Source organism: Pseudonaja textilis, chromosome 2 (assembly GCF_049901715.1).
Source record: "Pseudonaja textilis isolate UNSWEBS1 chromosome 2, rPseTex1.2, whole genome shotgun sequence".
Classification (NCBI taxonomy): Eukaryota; Metazoa; Chordata; class Lepidosauria; order Squamata; family Elapidae; genus Pseudonaja; species Pseudonaja textilis.
The window spans coordinates 102,360,528-102,378,208 of record NC_141991.1 but is presented as its reverse complement, the minus strand read 5'-3'; positions in this window follow the sequence as shown (position 1 = coordinate 102,378,208).

The window sequence follows — 17,681 nt, the reverse complement described above, 5'->3', positions numbered from 1 at the left end:
TCACATAAAGATATTTGTCTATAGCGATATACTGTATTTCTTAGTCTTTCCTATAACTGTAATATAGGCTTCATAAAATGAAGGAGGAAAAATGTAGAAAGTTTTAATGATTCTTTCTCTTCTGAAAACATAAGTGTCAATATTTTATAACCTTATAAAGGTTCTATACCATTCAATTAAAAATCCATCAGGTCCAGTGGCTCTCTCCTTTTGTTTTCTTGTAATTTTAATGGTTATGCCACTTTTTAAAAATAATCTTCCTGATAGATCTTTTCCACTTCAATACTTCTCCCCAACATTAATGAATTGCTGTTTAATTGCAGCATACACACCACACACCTTCTCTGTCATAATTAATGAGTTCAGTCTCAGTATATAATTCTGTCAGCCTTAATTCATGCTATAAAATGCTGTTTTTGTTGTTTCAGCTGGTTCCCAGCTTTCTTTCCTGAATCCCAGTAATTTAATGCATAATTTAATCCCAGTAATTTAAAGAATAATTAAACCTATCCGAATATAATAGCCCTCTTTAGTTACCCTTGGCTTTAATTTCCTATTTATTTTCCTTTATAATCAAGAATTCCAGGATTATGTATCATTTTCCATAAGTAAGTTCAATTAGAAATAGCTGGTCCTCTTGTTCACTTCCTCCCAAAGAAAAAAATTGACTAGCAATTTCTGGAATTTTGTGAAAGGTTCACACTTTGCAGAATTTGTCTCCCAAGAGATATCGAGATAATTAAAGTCTCTTAGCACTATTATTTCAGGTCTGTTTAAAAAAACCTGAAGTTTGGTTTTGGAAATCCTCCCTTACCTATTTTCTTAGGTCAATTATTTCCTTTTCTAGGTATTTTAACTGAAATTCTCCATAGCATTACCAAATCCATTGCTTTGGATTATTGTGAATATGTAGGTGTTTTTTAAACATCCAGAGCAACTGTTCCTGTTCTGGTGTTTCTGTTCATTGAATAGAATTGTATTCTCCAATTTCTGTATTCCAATCATTAGAGTCATGACGCCAGAGTTCAGTTATACTTTCCCATAAGAACATTTTAGGTTCATAAACAAAATAATAGGATAAGGACTGTATTTAGAGTGGTTGCCTTTCCACAGACAGCAAGTGGTATTTTCGTTTGCCCAATGACAAAACACCAATATAGATGATCTCCCAGACTTTCTTTCATGCAATTATGAAAAAATGTTTTTCCCCTAATAAATGATTCATCCACCACTTAAATGAAAAAAAAATATTTTGAAAGTTATGAACTAACTACAGGATTTTGATGGCTGGCCTTCATTTTCACAGATGGACAAAAACAATGCCTATACCTGTGCCATGGTCAATTGTCTCCAACTAGATAATCTGTGGCCAGGTTAGGTTCATAGAACTTGTGAAAACTGAAACTTTGCAAATAGCCATAGCAATAGCACTTAGACTTATATACTGCTTTATGATCTAAGTGCTATTGCTATGGCTATTTGCAAAGTTTCGGTCTATAAACCACTTAGAGAGGACTGTAAAGCACTGATTTATAGTGCTTTACAGTCCTCTCTAAGCAGTTTATAGAGTCAGCATATTGCCCCCAACAATCCTCAGAAGCATGGAAGGCTGAGTCAAAACATCCATGAATAGGATTAGGGGAAATTTTGATTCCTTGAGCATAATGTGTCTTCCATGATTTTACTTAATTTACCAATTCCAGCACAAGGCTAGTGTTTTCATTTTGTTTTCATGTTGATATTCTACCAGCTAAATTCTTATTTGGTGATGCTATTTGTAAACCTGGTTTTGTGTTTCTTAGAGGCCGACAAGGACTGGGATCAGTGCCTTCACACCCACTAAAACTGCATGTTAATTCATTTGCAATCTGTCAGACTTTCAGCTGATTTTATATATATTAAATTCAGCTGATTTATATGTATGTATGTAGGTAGGTAGGTAGGTAGGTAGGTCTAGGTGTGTTGGGTCTTTTCCCGTGTAAGATTAAGAGTATCTTGGCGATGTTTCGGTGAAGTCCCACTTGCCATCCTCAGGCTGGTGCTTTTGGCTTCGTGCCAGTGCAAGCAGTGTGTGATCGGAGCTGCCATCTCTCTATAAATACTGGTGGTAGGGGCTGGTGTGCTGGGCTGGTTGGCTGCACTGCTGCCTCTTGATTGGTTGATGGAGTTGATGTTGGTATAATGGGCTGTGTGATGGCCTTGTGAGCTTTGTTGTGGAGATATCCTGGATCTTGTGCTATAATCTCCTGGATCATTTGGTTTGTAGTGATCTTTTTTCCATTAGCCTCTCATGTTTTAACGGCTTGGGTAATGGGTTGTGTGATGGGCTTGAGTTCTTTTGTTGTGGTATCCTGGGTCCTGCATTGTAATCTCCTAGGTCATTTGTGTTTTGATCTCTTTTCCATTAGCCTCCTGTGTAGTAATGGCTTGGATAATGGGTTGTGTGATGACCTTGTGAGACTTATTGCTGTGGTATCCTTGGTCTTGTGCTGTGATATCTTGGGTCATTTGCTGTGTTGCAACTTCTTGAGTTCTTGTGGTATAATATCCTGAGTTTTCTGATGTGATATCCTGAGTGGGTGGCTGTGATGTAGCATTCTGGGTTTTAGTCTGGCTTTGAGTTTGGGGTCTGGGTCTGTGTTCTTGGCATGTGTCAGCTTGTTTGGTTTTGGGGTCGGGGGGATGCAACAGCTGGCGAGGCAGCTGTGGTCTGTTTTCTGGATAGTGGTTGTCCTTCGTTTATAGGATGGGCTTGGGCCTTGGTCTGATGAGGGGGATTGGCAGTGGTGTCCCGTGTTGTTTCAGGTCTGGTGTTGGTTTTCGTGGCTGGGACTCATTTGTTGGTGAAGGCTAGCTTCCAGATGTCTGGTAGGTGGGAGGTATAGTCCCGTCTATTCATGTTATGGGGGTGTTTCTCTATCTCGATGGTTTCCCTGATTATTCTCTTTCTGGAGTGTTCAGTGTTGGATATTAATTTATTTCCTTCGAAATTAATTTCGTGTCCTGTGGCTTTAAGGTGCTGGAAGAGGGAGGAAGTATTTTCTTCTTTTCTAACTGTATTTTTGTGTTCTGCGATGCGTGTATTTATTCTCCTGTTTGTTTGTCCAATGTATGTAGCTGGGCAATTGTTGCATGGTATTTCATAAACTCCTTGGTTTTCTAGCTGGATCTTGTCTTTGGGGTTTCTTAGGATATTGGCTAAGTGCCGAAGGCTGTCCTGATATTCTGTTTGTGGAGAATTTTGCTGATTTTGTCTGTGGTGCCTTTGATGTAGGGGAGGAGTGCGATACCATTGTCTTGTTCTGTGTCTTGGTTTTTTGGGGGTATCTCTTTTCGGATTAGATTGGTGATAGTGTTTCTTTGGAATCCATTGGAAATTAATACGTTAGTGAGGGTGTGTAGTTCTGTTCTCAGGTGGTCTTTGTCAGCTAGGCGTTTGGTTCTGGAGATGAGGGTCTTGGCTACGGAGTTGATCTGTGCAGGGTGGTGATGGGATTGTGCATTTAGGTAGCGGTTGGTGTGTGTAGATCACACAGCCCATTATACCAACATCAACTCCATCAACCAATCAAGAGGCAGCAGCGCAGCCAACCAGCCCAGTACACCAGCCCCCACCACCAGTATTTATAGAGAGATGGCAGCTCCAATCACACACTGCTTGCACTGGCACAAAGCCGAAAGCACCAGCCTGAGGATGGCGAGTGGGACCTCACTGAAACATCGCCAAGATACTCTTAATCTTACACAGGAAAAGACCTGAACACACCTAGACCTACATACCTGTGAAAATCTACGAATGAAGACCAATGAACTCCAAGACCAATAAACACAGACCAAGACTCCCAACCAATCAGGGTGAAGAAAACACCATTCTGGCACAGCAATAGGCTGCCCCAAATTTAAATCTGAAACCACTATAAAAGCCTGACTCACAGATGAACACTATACAGAAGCCTGATGATGGCAGATGAGATTCTGCCGAAACATTGCTACAACTTTAAAAGCACAACTACAATGATGTGGGAAAATACCCAAGCACTATTGACAGGTACAGAATTTGATAGGACGCTCCCAATTTTGACCATTTGTTGTCTGTTTGACAGGAATGCTTCTATCCAGTTATGCAGTTGTCCAGAGATACCATAAGATTTTAGTTTTAGGAGAAGTTTGTCGTGTATCACTGAATCAAAGTCTTTACAGAAGTCTATGTAGATTGTGTCTATTGCTTTGTCCTGATCGACTTGTGTAATCCATATGCTTTTGCAGTGTTAGACTAGATTGCAGGATAGTTTTTTTCTGAAACCAAATTGTTTATTGAAGAGTAGGTTGTTTGTCTCTAAGTGGAGGATAATGGTTTGGTTAATAATTGATTCCATTACGTTACAGGTGATGCAGCATAAAGAGATTGGTCTGTAATTTTCAACTAAGTTGGGGTCTCCCTTTTTGAAAATGGGGGTAACTGTGGCTTGTGACCATAGTTTTGGCAAGGAGCTGGTCCTGAAAGATTTTTCAAAGATTATGCTTAGATTATGCTTATTTCGGCTATGGCTTTGGATAGCCTTTTTAAGAACTAGGCACATACTCCATCCGGTCCAATAGATAGAGATGGTTTTAGATTGCGTAGTGCTTTTTCAACCTTGCCTACTGTAAAATCGATATGTATTAGATCATTGTAGTTGTCTGTGGTTCGAGTAGGAAATACTGGGAAATACTGACTGTTCACTGAAAAATCAAAAAGGTGGGGGAGAATACTCAATGTTAAACTGGAGAAATAAGCAGGACAAAATACATTGTTGCTTCAAGTTTGCAATGTGGTCCTGGTTCTGTGGGACCCTCATTTTTATATCTTGAAATATATCTTGATATGCACTGTATGTAGTACATTTATGTGTATTACAGACTCTTCCATCAACTCTTATGTGTTCATGAAAGGGAAACTCCAAAGGCCAATTTATACCATCAGGGAAATGATATGTGGCTAAAATATTGTTTGGACCTTATCTCTTCCAGACACAAGTACAGAGTTGCTATCTGAATGTTGATTATAAAAAGTAGAAATATCTGGGGAAAGTGCTCACTGATTTCTTGTTCTAGAAATGGCATTTGCAATTAATGCATATGAGTCTGTGGGAATAAGAATTTCATATGGAGTAAGCAAAAATAAGAAAGGATATCAGCAACTTGCATGTAGAGCAACATTCTGCCACATCTTTACTGCCATGATTTTTCTTCTGGTTGCTACTTAGGAATTACAATTGCAATTTTTTTTAATGTAACTGCAAACACCATCAAAACAAGAAGTTAATAGGGATACATTACACTACAGCCTTCCATATTTCTATCCTATAGAAATAAAAATCTATCTAATGGAAATATCTTAACTGCTTTTAAAAAAAAAAGCCTTTCAGAGTAGAGACTATGAACCTGCTCCATCACCCATGATCTCTGTGTATGCATAATTTCAAGTTTACTTGCTATATAACCCAGTCTCATTCTTTGTAAGTAGTCGCTGAAAACTAAGTTGCTTGCATATATGAGTTGTTTACAGAGGGGAAGAGGGCTGTGGCAAACATCATAACATATCTTACTGTGTCATTTGCCTTGCATCAGCTTTAGCCTCTCTGCAGAGTGGATATGAAAATGGCTCTTTTTTTGTATAAGCTTTGGCTGAATTCAGCTGTTTTATCTCCAATGAAATTGTATCATGCAGCTTTTCTGTTTCTCATGAACTTGTTGGCTTCTGCCTTTCTGTCTTCTATCAAGTGTTTATTTCATACTCTGAATAACCTACAGAGGTTTATAGAAAGCCTCATATCGCACATGGGTGGCAAATGAGACCTGGAGTGATTACAAAGAAGATCTCACACAAAAGGAAATCATAATGAGTAAGTGACTGGTGGAAATTCAGAAAAATAAGAACACTGGGAGTTTAAAAAGTAAGAAAACAAATCCAAACAAGTGTGTGCCCATCTCCAGACATCATGGCACCTCCATTTCTTTATGGCACCAGTTTCAAAAGTGACCTCAACTTCACATCACTTCATAGACCTTTTCTCACTGACATCCCAGACCCAGAATATAATTCTCACTTATGTTAAATTCTTTCTTAAACCATCCAAAAATGCTTTAAAAAGGGATGAAAATGTAACGCACAACCACTCCTGAAGGCATACAGGAATACTGTCATTACAAAGATGATTTATGCCACTTTTTGACTGCAGATGAAAGTGGCAACATAAAAATAATTGCTTATGAAATCATTGTTGACCACATTAAAACGAATAGTTACCGTAACATTATAATAATAACAAAAGTAGCCACAGAGGATTTTATATTATGGAGCTAAAGTCACTGCAATTGCAGTAGCACTACAGTTAATAAATTTGTTTTTCAGTAGCAGCCATGAAGTATAATAATATACTATTATAATAGTGGAATGGAGATGAATGCTGGAAATGTTAATGTTCATGAAAAAGTTACATGAAATAGAAGTCATAAATGTTATGAGAATGCTATAAAACTATAAAGCTGCAGGTATAGCCTTGGCAGTGAGAGTATAAATTTAATAAAATGAATGAATAAACAAACTAATAAATAAATCAATAACTGGAGAACTGTTAAAATAAGGGTGTGAGTTTGCTTATAGAAGGATTGAATATCTTGTCTAATGTGTGTATGAAGGTTGCATCTGTGCCTGACACTTGGAAGGTATAATGATTGGTCCTGAATACAAACGGTAAAGTAGCAAGAATAAATTGAATCATTATAAAAGGATTCATTTGCTAAATGTCCCTGGGAAAGTATTTGGAAGAATTTTCATAGGAAGTAAACAAGATGCGACAATGAGCAAAATCGGCAAAGTGGAGTGTGGCTTTCTGCTCTGGGCTGTGCACACCAGAGTTTTGCTTTTAAGCAGGCCATTAAGAAATGTATGAATGTGGAAAAAAATATTGCATATTTGTTGACTTAAAAAGCATAAAATACAGGGAATAGATTTGAATTATGGAATGTTTTGTGCAACTGTGATTGGTTGCTAAATGCAAGGAAGAGTAATGTAGAGATAAAACATGTATGAGAATAAATGGAATGCTTAGCAAATATTTCAACATTTAACAGGGAGCAAATGTTCATTGTAGCAAAGATTCATGGTGTTTGTTGTTTAATATATTTATAGTTGAAAATATAATAAACATTGGGGATGACATTGGATATGTGTTAGTTAGAAACATGAATGTGCAAATACATATGCGCAGATGATGTTGTATTTTTGGCTGAGAACTTGCATGATTTCCAGCAAATATTAGAGACTGTATAACGGATTATGAATCTAAAAATCAATGTATAAAAGACCAAATAATTGTGTTTTACAAAGCAAAAAGTTCAACAAGCAGATGATTTTTGTACCCTGGTGAAAAGTTTACTGAAGCTGTAAAAAAGGAATGGAGAAAGTTTAAGACATGCAAATGCTGCTAAAACAATAGTGAGTAGATTATGGTCTTTAAAAAGGAATAATTGTTTGTTGAAAGAAACAAAAATAGCTCTATGTAATACCCAGCTTCTGCCCATGATGTTACATGGAAGTGATATTTGGGTGTGCCTGGAAAAAACATACTGTAAATAACTTAAATACAGAGGGAATGGGTTACTTAAGAATTGTACATGGCTTATTGGGAATCAAAATGAGGTAATAAAGGTATATTTTAAGCATTGAGGTGTCACACTCAAAGCAGTAAAAGGGGGGAAACCTATACTTGTTTTTTTTTTTTGCTTTAGTGTTAAAATTTGTGTTAATCTAGAATTTATAAAAAGAATGTGTAATGGAAAGGGAATATGACAGACTAAAGAAGCAACTAAATTAATAAGTTAATATAGACTATTAAAAGCAAGAAGAGACATTGGTTACATCATCATCATCATCATCATCATCATCATTATTATTATTATTATTAATTATTATTATTATTATGCAAACATATTGTTTATCTTTAGTTTTAAAATAAATATTAAAGGATTATATTTGAAATAATGGAAATGAAACAAAAAGTTGTTTCGAAAGAGGCTAGAATTAGTGTGTTTGTTTCTCTCCTTACTGAAAATTTGGAATGGAAAAGGTAATAATAGAATTAAGTATGCATATATGAATGTATAATTGCTGTCATATTTGTATGTAAAGGTGATGACCCAGAAATATGTTGTCCACTAAAAAGAGATTTTTGTTTTTAATGTGAAAAACTGAATAAAATTTGTTTAAAAAAAAAAGAATTGTATGTAGTAAAATAAAAAGATAACTTTTAGAAAGAATGGATATGAAATGAACATGGAAATCATACAAAAGTGACTATGCAATATTTATTGAGTACCTTGAGATATTTTAATTATAAAGAGAGAATCAATGAGGATCAGATTACTAGGCAAATATAGGAAGAATACCACTGGGTATTGGCCACCTTCCGGGTACTATTCTATGCACAACTTTGTTCAATGACCATTCAAAGTTACAATAACACTGAAAAATGACCAGTTATGATCATTTTTTGCACTTATGACCATTGCAGCATCCCCATGGTCACGTGACCCAAATTCAGCCTCTTGGCAACTGACTCATATTTATGACCGTTGCAGTGTCCCAGGGTCATGAGATCCCCTTTTGCGACCATCTGACAAGCAAAGTCAATGGGAAACTAGATTCACTTAACAGACATGTTACTAACTAAACAACTGAAGTGATTCACTTAACAACTGTGGCAAGAAAGGTTGTAAAATGGGGCAAAAATCACTTAACAAAACTGTCTCACTTAGCAACAAAACATTTGGCCTCAATTGTGGCTGTAAGTTGAGCACTAGTTATGTACTACTTATATACTTAGAAAAACCTAAATGCCTTACACCAATGTTTTTCAATCTTGGCAACTTTAAGATAGGCAGACTTTGACCCCAAATCCCCTAAATCATGCTGGTTGGAGAATTCTGGGAGTTTAAGCCCACCAGTCTAAGTTGACAAGACTGAGAAATACTGTCCTCTCTGATTAGGATATCTTTGGAAAATGTACCCTTATAAGTCTGTCTGGCTTTCATACATGTTTTTCTTCAGCAAGGGGGCATATATCAATTAACATATTTTAATTGCTTTTTTAAAATCTACCAAGGCTTTTCTTTTTGGTTCATTTTTACTTTAATTGCCAACCTTTGAATAAGTGATAGATGACCAACCAAATAAATACAGACAGATTCATCACAGCACCATAAAACAGTAATTCTCAAAGTGTGACTCCTCTAGAGTCCTCAAAACCCTTTCAAGGGATCCACAAAAATGAAATAGATATTTTTAAATTTCTCTGCTTCAATTTTCTAATACAGTAAATATTAATGGCTATAACTTGAATAAACCAAAGTTATTTGAAATCCCCAATCATTTTTAAAAATATATAAGGAATCCCAAGACCAAAATGTTTGAAAACTGCTACTGTAAATTATTGTGCACTACATTACTATATCACTAGAATTCCCTCTTCAGTGATATTGACAAGTTATTCTCCACTGTTTATTAAGTGATATAGTGTGACATTGCTGGTTGCAGGTTTTATTTTAAACAAATTCATAGTATTTTAATCCTAAAGTATTTTTATTCTTTTATGGTTCTCATGTACTTGGGCCTGCTTTCTCCTAAAGCATCACATGCTCCATAAACTTACTTTAGCGTCAGCTGTTTGTGATGCCTATTCCAACTCTGAAGTAGTAAAGTGGATGTTACAGTTCCCCAGGCAACTCCTGAACTTTTACAATGCAGCTGGAAGACACAGGGATTTCCCAGAGACAGTAGCAATATATTCTCAAGGGCATGACCATTTTATTGCTTGCTACTTTTTTTCCTGTCAACTCTTCTGTCATTACTTCTCTCTTATAAAATGCATGATATTAAACATAAAGTTGAACATTGTTGTTAGCAATGCCTGGTGAGCCTGCGATACAGAGACTGTAAAAGGTGATAGGATAATCTTGCTTAGTTTTCACAAAAAATGAACATCTGAGCTGCCTTTTGTATCAAGAGGCAATACTTTGACTATTGTCAGTGGAAGTTACTCTGGATGAAAATACCAGCTTCTAAAGAGTTCATGAAAAAGTTATTTTAAGAGACAGTATAGCACAACAAAATGGACCAGATTCAAATTATGTATTTAAATGTGAGTCAGACTCACAACCAAGGCCCAGGTTTCTCAAAAATGACATCCTTCTTCATGCCAGTTTATAGAACTAAGTGAAAGCTCCTCAGCAGTAAGCAGAAAGTTGTGACTACAGATCACAACTCCACTTAAAACCAAAAGTTGGGATCAGAATTTCCATTCCTAAGCAAGGTGGTTGTTATGTAAGTTGTGCCTGATTTGATGACCCTTTTTGCCACAGTTGTTAAGCAAATGCTACAGTTAAATGAATCGAGCTTCATTGATTTTGCTTGTTGGAAGCTGGCTTGGGAAGGTCTCAGATGGCTATGACATGACCATGGGACACTGCATCCATCATGAATACATGTACCTGAATTTTGATCACATGGCCATGGGGATGCTCTGATGGTCATAAATGCAAAAACTGGTTGTAAGTCATTTTTTTCAATGCTGTTGTAACTTTGGCACTAAACAAATGGTTGTAATTTGAGGCCTATCTGTACAACAACACTGTACAATTCCTATATGTTCCAGATCTGTGAAAAGATGGCGTGCATTTGAAGAGTATTGTTTCATATCAATGGCTACTATATAATTCATGCAAGTGACATACCTCCCTCAATATACAATATCCTATAATTGAGCTTCCGTGGTAAGACGCTGAGTCTGTGTACCACTGAGGTCAGCTGCTTGATTCCTGTGAGCAAATAAACTGCCTAGGGAAAAGAAAGGAGCCTCCCCGATTGCCTACCAGAATTCAGGCATCCCACAGGTAAAGATAACACCACCCAAAAAAATTCCTTTCACAGAGACAGCCAGTCATTTCAGAGATCCCTAGCTAACACATGCCATACGCTATTTTTTTTTTTTTTTAAATTCTATCATCTTTCAATTTTCCCTTCAACTTGGAAATGTCACCCTTAGCTTGCCCTCTCAGTCAGATAAGACATAAATAAATTAGAGTATTAATTGCTTACCACTTGTAAATCAAGTAAGACTATATAGATAGATACTCTTATACTTATGTATTAGCATACTGGAAGACTCAGAAGTAAGGCTATTAATAAGTTGTTTTTAAAATAAACTGTACAATTATTAGGCAGGAAAGAAGAGTAGTGCCTCTATCCTTTCTAATTGCTCTTGAGTTTTTCAAGGCAGGGTTGGCAATTTAATGGAAGCATGGATTTTTCCTTCAGGCAGACTGCCTTAGTATAGACCAGGATGCTCCAAAGTTGAGGACTTCAACTCCCAGGATTCCTCAGCCAGTCATACTGGCTGGGGAATTCTGAGAGTTGAAGTTCATAAGTCTTAAAGTTGTCAACTTTGGAGACACCTGGTATAGACAGATGAAAATACTTCATCATTAGACCTTCGTTGATTTGACCCTCCACCCCAAACCCAGAAGCATGGGTTAGGAATCATCAGCATTGACACTTCAATAAATGTAGAGATACGGTTTTCCAGGTTTCCAAACAGAAGCTTGTTTTGAAAGCTTCCCTGTCAACTCCTCATTCCCATTTCCTGAGCTGTGTGATGAGACTTCATCAATATGGTCTCTCTGACTTGAATAAACAACCTTGGAATCTCCCTATACTGAGCCTTAAATGATGGCTTGAACCACAAATTTTCATGACTAATGCAAGACCTGGTATTATATTTTGAATTGCCCAGTTTGAGAGGGAAGTTTGCAGCTGTTCTGAGAGAAGACTGCTTTATGCAACTGGATTGGACTCTTTGTTTTTCAGATGGGTTATAGATGGCTCTGTATGCTATAAATGGCAGTACAGCTTTTTCCTATAAAATATATGAAAGCCCTTCACTGTTTTTGTGAATTTAGCTTTCCCACCCAGAGGCCACCAAGAAGGAGCACATGGAAACTTTTAATTAAACAGAGGACTGAATTTCTTTCTGATAGAGCCAAGTTATTTTCTGGGCTGCTGGAGAAAGTTAAGAACATTCAGGACAGAAAAGAAAGCTTGATCTTGAACTTAGAAGTTTTGATTAAACAAAGGCAAGAGAAAGCCTTTCTCATACCTTTGAACTGAAGTGGAAAAAGCATAATTACTCTTATGGTGTATGAAACTACCTTCTATAAATGAACTAATGTGATTATGTGTAGCTTCCATTCATTTTAATGGTATTACACAGAAACACTTCCAAAGGGACTGATGTTTAGTGGTTTTTAAAACCACAAAAAATATGGCAACAGCAGGGAAAAAAATAAACAAGAGAAAAATTGTGAAAAAGAGGCAGAACAGCAATATAGTTATTGCTGACATGATTAGCCCTTCTGTAGTGCTTTTCATGTTCAGCAGTCAACATTCTTCATCTTTTCTTCCAAAAGTAATCTTTGAAAACTTATTTATCCCAGTGACAGAGAACATGATTTGCATGACTCAAATTCAGATCCTGACATATTTAAAAGGATTGGGAAAATAGAAAGTAGTGATGAAAAACATCTCAACCTGAGATTTTGGTGACAACTACTGGAGACATCACAGACCTAGATGAATTACTGATCTGAGATAAATAAACCATGTTAATTTCTTAAGTACTGTAAAAATATTTGGTATCTGGCAAGAAATTGGCCTGAAAGTAACCAGGTTCACCTTATGTTGATTGGGGGATATTTCATTCTGATTTCTACCCTATTCTTGATTATGAATATGGCAACTTGGAGGTTTGCCCTTCCTTCATCTAGATGGAATTACATAAATGCATAATAGTATTGACTATTACTTGAAGTTGAATAGTCAAAATTTGTAGAAAAGGCAGAGCAAGGTTAGAGGACAGGGCCCACCAAATTTCATAGAATTCAATGTAGGAGCTCTTAACAGATGGATATATTTCCAAAACTGTTTGCTGATTATTGTACTGATGCAATTAAAAAATCAGTCAAGTTATGCAAGAATTGAACTTTTACTTCTTTTTATATATGCAATATATCTGTGGCATTTTATGGCTTGGATTCTGATATTGTGGGCTTACCTGGGATGATAAAAACCATGCGGAAAAAATGTTACAAATTGAGTAGAATATGAATAAACAATAAGGATAAAGATAGATATCCTGGCCCTGTGTAAAACTGATGAATTGATTGGTTTTGTTTAATTGCTATTTCTTTAACAATAGCTGTCAAATAATTCTTTCCCTTTCCTACAGAAGTTATCTATTTAAAATGAAGACAGGTGACAATAATTAAGAATGGATCTTTATGTAAAAGGAGTGAAAACTATTTAATACTCACAATACTTTTCTGGTGTTACCATCATTTAATGCAATTTCCTTTATTTTGGCTAGAGGGTCTTGAAGTTTTAGATCCCTCTTGCCAGAAAAAAGCAGTCACATAACATGCAGAAACAGTATATATCTATATAAAATTTATATAAAAATCAATACAACAGAGGTCTCAACTTTTCAGTATTAGGCTTTGTTCTTTAACCACAAACTTGGTTCTATTGACTCCATTGAGACTTACTTGTTTGCAAACATTGGATGAGACTTGGAGTAAGACTCACTGAATACAGTGGAATTAACTATCTAGTCATTTTACATATTTTATAGCTGTGAAAAAAGACCTAATACAATTGGGGAGAAGACTAGAAATTATATCACAAAGTAGCAGTACCTACAGGGAAGTGATAAGGGTATCAAAATAAGATAGTTCTCTAGATATTAAAGACTTTTAAAAATTACGGTAGAGAAGGGGAACTAAAAAGACAAAAGTTAGTTTTATCAATAAACAGAGATGAAATAAATCATGATTTTAGAATCACTAAACTGCAGAAACTCCTTTAAAGGAACAGTAAAGGGTTAGTAAATAAGACTATTATACAGGTAGTCTTCAACTTACAACAGTTTAATGACCATTTGAAGTTACAATGGCACTAAAAAAGTTATGACCATTTTTCACACTTATGGCAGTTGCAGCATCCCCAGGGTCACATGATCAAAATTCAGATGCCTGGCAACTGACCCATACTTATGACTGTTGCAGTGTCCCAGAGGGCCATGCGATCACCTTTTGCAACCTTCTGACAAAGCCAAATGAAGCCAGATTCACTTAACAACCGTGTTACTAACTTAACTGCAGTGATTCACTTAACAACTGTGGCCAGAAAGGTCATAAAATGGAAAAAATAACTGTCTCACTTTGCAACAAACATTTTGTTAGAATTGTGGATTATTAAGTTGAGGACTATTTGTATTGCTCTGTCCTCAGCCCAGTTGGGTTGGGGTCATAGCTGCTTTTGGTTTCAGGAAGCCATGGCATGAAAATTGAAAGTTCTTTTAAAAGGAAGTATAAGACCCTAACATTAAAAAATAGAACACAATAATTAAAGCATATTCAAGAATATTGAAAAATGTGATAAAATGAAGAAAAACCTTATGCCCTTTCTGCCAGTCAAGGAACACTTCCCCCCTTCCCCCCTCACTCTTTCTCTCTCTCTCTCACAAACACACACACAAACACACCAAACACCAAAGCTTTCAAGGCCAGTAAATATATAGCACTCTCCCAATCAGCTCTGCATCAAAGTTCCATCCCAGAAAGATTTCTGATTAGCTTTCATAGGTTCCAAACCATAATTAAACACACTTGTGTTTCAATGGTCTCAATTCACTGAATTATGCTAAGGTAAATCTATCTGTCTATCTTAGATTGGAATGTTTTGCCCTCTTATTAAGAATGCTAGAATGCGGCTATCGAGGTTCAAGGCTGGACTTCAAGTCCTGCCAGGAATGAGATAATGAAGGTTAAGGAGTCTTTGTTTATACCAGGTGATAATGAGACTAGATCACAGTTAGGGACTATTTGTCAGGGTTAATTGTATTGAAGATGTAAAAGATCATCCCTCTGACACAGGTGTCTCACCAGGGACAAGACAGAACAAATATAACCCAACTATAATCCATCAGCAACTAAAATGAATGCTTGCTTACCTTTGTACTACAATACTGAGCCATAATATAAATCTATAAAATCATATGGATTTCTATGTACCATGGAAAGGGGTTCACGCCTCTACTTAATTTGTCTGCATCAATCTTCTGGCAAAACCACCAACACTACAGCTGTCTCAGAGTTAATGACATACTATCATTCTCTCCATTACAGATTACAAAATAGGAAAAAAACTGAGGTTTCAGGCTTGGCAGAAAGAAAGGCATCTTTAAAATAACTTCATTTAATGTGTGGCTGGAATTGTCTATGTTCACATGAAAGGGCTATTCAATCAATTTCTGTAATAACACAGTACAGTACATTAGTACTGTACATTAGTACTGTACACACTGTTCTCCAAAAGATGAGCCAGAAAATTTACTGAAGAGTCCACAGTGTGTATATGATTGTGTCTGTGTGCATCTGTACTAAATGGGGTAAGCAGAAGATGCCTGATTAACAATACTTGATTTTAAAAGTGGGAAGTAAGTTAGAAAGCATTAGGCAGCACCAGGAAAGGGCTGGGCTTTAGACCTTGTTCTGGCTGTGATTTCAAAGTGTGTGTATGCATGCTCCCATGTAGTCAGGCTGTGTAAAAATTCAAAGGGTCAGTACTGTTTCATACACACAACTTCTCTAAAGCAATTCATTTCCCCACTTCTAAAGAGCAAAACAAAGCTACTATGTTTGTCTTGTATTTAAGACTTATTTCAATATTCCAGCAGCAGAAACAAATATTAACAGGTGGTTAAGTGAGGTACCATGTGATTGCAATCAATTTTATGATACTTTTTGTCATGGCCATTGAGTGAGACATCACATCAATGTGATTTGTGATCTTCTCTGCTGGCTTCCCATTGACTTTGCTTGGAATTCAGTTGAAGCCCAGCTACGAAGGTGGCAAATGGTGATCATGTGATTGTGGAATGTTGTGATAAATGTGTGACAGTTGCTAAGCAAATTGTGATCACATGACCACAAGGACATTAATGGTGTATGTGTAAGGGCCAGTTGTAAACCACATTTTCCAGGACCATTGTAATTTCAAGGACTACAAGTATGCAATCTTTCACAAAGTAGGACCTTCTGAGAAGTTAGGACAGCCCTTCAGCCTCCCAGAGGCTATCCCTTCCCAGAGGTCATTTGATGACATCTTGATGTCACTTGAAAGAATACAGTATTGAAGAGAAACTTGGAACAAGGAAGTCTCAGATAAGTAAAACTTTTACTAATCCCATTCCCCCATCCCCATCTCAGTCCAAAGTCATATCACTGAAAACAGAAACCAAAGTTTGAAGGTCTGTGGTCCAAAAGTGGGGTTCTTGGAGGCTGAATGAACTGTGGTTTGGTCTCTTCTGACTTAGGGGAAAAACACAATGGTGGACTTGTATATGGATGGAGTTATTTGCAAGTAGGCTGCAGAATTAGTCAGAATGAGACAGCCATCCCAGGTAGATAATTTCAGATATTATAAAAGAAGTCAAGGTGTTAGCTATTTCTTAACATTATATTTTTAATGCTGAGGAGGAAAGTGGCATCGTACAATTTTTTTTTACCAATGCTATCAATAATATGGGCAGGAGAATGTCAACTCCAACTCAAGCCTTCTATTACAGAGATGGAGTAGAAATAAATCCAGCCAGCTTTTCTTTGGCCAAGAGTGAATTTTGCACATGGATTGCTTAGGTACAAACCCACTCATAAACTATTCACTCATTATGTGGTTTGTTAAGTATTGGCTTAGCCTATTGTGTGAACCCAGCCAATTGTGGCTTACTCGGCCAATGTGGTAAAGCAAGCCATAGCTTAGCTCTTTTTCCTTCCCAATAAAAACAAAATGAACACTGATGAATCAATCTGTTGCTGCAAATTGGCTATTTACAAATGATTTGGCCAGAAATAGCCTTTCTTCCACATCTTACTTTCCGATTCGTTATAGATGGATATTTTTCAAGCAAGGTACTTTGGCAAGAATACTGGATATTTTGGCAAGCTAGGATATATTCTGGGTGATTTGAATGATTAAAAGAAAGAGAGGAGGCAAATTGGATTATAGCCAGAATTAAAGTGTGCCCTGATACAGGAAAATATCTACTATTTTCTTAAACTAATCAAAAGTTCACTCCAGGGAGGAGGAACAAGTTAAAGAAACAATGATTTCTTGGGGGGGAAATTTTGGATATGGGATTGATTTAGAAAAATGGCAAAAAATGTGGTCTCAAAATTATAAAATGACAATGTCAACTGCATATAAAGAAAATTTGTATAAGATGTTTTACAGGTGGCATCTACCCCCAATGAGACTTGTGAGAATGTTTAAGAATAAATCAGATAAATGTTGGAATGTCATCAGATAAATGTCATCAGATACCTGGTTCATATTACCATATGTGGTGGACATGCTCGGACGCAAAGAAATATTGGACTAAAATCCACACATGGTTGGAAAAAATGATAAAACAACATACAGACTTTAAACCAGAGATCTTTTTATTGGGAATTATACCGGAAATATACAACAAAGAGATGAAATATTTGGTTGTAAATGTACTAACTGTGGCTAGGATTGTATTTGC